The 3,415-nt window shown below is 31.0% G+C and overlaps 1 non-coding gene across 1 annotated transcript; it reads right to left on the reverse strand.

Annotated features, from left to right (window-relative positions):
- Positions 1-2,611: 2,611 nt before the first annotated feature.
- TRNAN-GUU lies at positions 2,612-2,685 on the reverse strand. The gene has a single exon. It is a non-coding gene; the product is annotated as a tRNA-Asn (tRNA).
- Positions 2,686-3,415: the final 730 nt, after the last annotated feature.

The raw sequence follows: 3,415 nt of genomic DNA on the forward strand, positions 1-3,415 counted from the left end.
CTATAGAAAATGAAAAATTTATCATCATTTCCCCGAATTCACCTTGAGGAAATATATTTCTTAACCTCATCTCATGACAATAAAGAAGCCTCATTGATGCATTAGAAAAGTATGATGAATAGATTTTAAGGATTATATTATAATAGAAATTCAACGGTAGAACTTTTCAACTTCCAAAATGTCTTACCCTTGTTGTCTAATAACTCATATTTGATTATCACAACATTATAACCACTTTTCTTAAGTATTAGAAAGGAAAAAAATATATCAATCATTATAATAGTAGAGACATTAAATCTTGTATATAGAATGACAATATATATTCAAAATTAGACAAGAGAATATGAGCTATGTATAATTGATATAGTTAACAATAATATTACTTTTTGGAATTGTGAACTCGAGTAGAAGATGGAGAAAAATGTTACTTTTATGTTTCAATGTCTAATCCATATCAGTTTCAACATTTTTCTACACACGAATTCTTTAGTTAATCCAGGTGGTGTACTCTTATATTGTTATGTTGAAAAAGAGATGTTAGTAATAAATAATGTTATTGATTATGTCTCATTATTACTATTTATTTTCATATTACCTAATTTATAATTTAGAGATAGTAGAAAGAAAATATATTATAATGAATTTAATTAAAATTGCATTGAATTTTAACTATATTTACATTTATGTTATGTGTTTGTACCTCATGGCACTACAAGAATACTTCTATACTTCTAAACAATGATCAATAATAATTAGTAACTATCGTGATCAATTTATATACTAATTTATGAAATAAAAGTTATTGTATTGGATACTAAAATAGTCATTATCTATAACAATATATAAAGATGATACCCTCTTTTGTGTCCACATTTCTATATTCCTGTTTTACCCTTAATTACTATTTTTAAAATTAATTATATTATAAATAGTTACTCTTAATCGTAATTTTAAAACCTCTTTGTCTTTACTGTTATCTTCAAAACTTTTTTTTATGTATACAACATCCCGGTCGGATATTACTAATTTAAATAATTAAAATAGTAAATAAGTATAAAATCGCATTTATGATGATAATTACTTTTTTCCAAAATGCGAGAAAATTTAAAACTTTATTAAATCAACAATTATTAAGAAATTCGCCAAAATATAAAATCGTATGCAAAAGCCAAATCCGATAACATTAGTGATTACAAAGTCTTTAAAAACCATAAATTAAATACAACTATGTAGAAAATCCCCACGATAGCCCACGCTCTGGCTCTATGCCACACCAGCACCACCTACAACATCACATGCTCCTGTGTAATGAATTACACGATCCATAGTTCGTATTCGTCCCAAGACTACCAAACTTGTCGGCTAACACTGAAAAGGGAAATCTTCTTGGACCCATTCGTGTGAGCCACAACTCGCACACTCACACTGACAACACTCGCCAATCCGAGCCACAACTCAAGGAATGCCACGTGTTTATCCTATATCTCGTGCCATAACTTAAGGGATATCATTTCGAGCCACAACTCAAGGAATGTCACAACAAAGTCCATCCTTAAGGTATTACCCAAAGCTTCGTAGACCACGCACATCCAAATCACGCAAGCAATTGCTTGACCGTGGACCCAGGATATACATGCTTCCACGAACTTGTCCGCTCATGGTTCTACCTCTACGAAACTCCTCGCTCGTAGTCCAACTCTACGAACCTCCCCACCCGTAGTCCAACACACGTGATCCAACAACTACGAACCTCCCCGCTCGCAACAGTCTCAAGTGTGAGAACGAAACATATGAACCTCCCTGCTCGTATCCTTACACGAGAGCATCATAACATGAACCTCCCCACTCATATTATCACGTGTTCACCACCAGCTATGAACCTACCCGCTCATGACATAGACAAGATCTCCTGGTCCAAGTCCCACATCACAACTTACAAATCACAATTAAAAAGAACATGCTGCCTCTGCGCTATCGCCTGGCACTGCCTTAGTGTCACAAAGCGACAAGCCAATGCACACTGCCTGGTAAAACCCTCTCGTCGCCAGGTGCCAGACTTAAACAGAGCCATTGTCTTAGTGGCTATTGCCTTGCGGGCCACTACTATGCCGTCAAGAGCTATGCCAGTAATAACCCGTTATTGGTTTAACACCCCAAAACAAGTTACATTCAATCCTACTCTTACAATTATACATGTCAACAATCAAGAATATATATATATATATATATATATATATATATATGTATGTATACATATGTATATACATACATATATACAAATTCAACAACCATTCAACAAATTCATATTTCATGATTATTTCTATACATCTAGGTATTTATAATCACTCATCATTAAGCATATTATTAAAATTAATAAACTATTAAAATAATATACAAAGGACTCAAACCCAAGTCCTCTTCACGTTAAGATTTAAAAAATAAAATATGTACACTGTAAGACTACTTACTACATTAAATAAAATATGTACACTGTAAGACTACTTACTACATTGTTGTTGCATTCTCTTACTTTCTCATATGGAAGGGAATCATCAAGTTCAAACTCGATGACACCACCTATTGAACGTAAAAATAAAAATAAAAAGAAAAACGCTAGAAGGAAGGCTTGAACCTCCGACCTTATGGTTAACAGCCACACGCTCTAACCAACTGAGCTATTCCAGCTTTACTGTTTAATGTTTAAGCTAGTAAGATGCTAAGGATCTGTATAATTATATTAAGTGTAGAAAGTATGATTAATTATTAGAATTGAGTGGTGAAATGTTGTATTTATAGACTTCTTAGATCATTAATAAACAAATATATTAAAAATATTTTTGTTACTTGAATAATTAAGTCTTATTTCATGAGATATTAGATAATCAATTGTTATACCATAATAACTTAAAGATATAATAAAATCTAATAATAATTTATTATATCATAAGATATTATTTATAAATATCTCAAAGATATTTTATAGGCTTAATTAGTGATTTAGTCTGTCCATTTGTTGATTTGATTCATTTTGGTCATCTTATTATTTTTTCGTTCAACTTGGTCCTCTAATTCTTTAAAATAAAGTTTAATTTGGCCATTTTCGTTAAGTTGACATTAACACCGTGTCTGTACAAGTCAGATGTCATTTTGTGGAATTTTTAAATTTTTTATTTTTTTTTAAATTTTAAAAAATAAATTGTCACATGTCACGTCATAGTTGTACCATGTGTCAATTCGAGATTTTTTTCATTTTTAATTTTAAGAAAATGCCACGTGGCAAGTCATGATTATACCACATGGTAGGTCATGATTGTTCCACGTGTCAGACTAACCATGTATGTTTTCATTTTAGTACCTTTATTTAATATTTTTATTCAATTTAGTTTCTTATTTTTTAAATTGATTCAATTTTGTC

Source organism: Vigna unguiculata, chromosome 4, assembly GCF_004118075.2.
Source record: "Vigna unguiculata cultivar IT97K-499-35 chromosome 4, ASM411807v1, whole genome shotgun sequence".
NCBI lineage: Eukaryota > Viridiplantae > Streptophyta > Magnoliopsida > Fabales > Fabaceae > Vigna > Vigna unguiculata.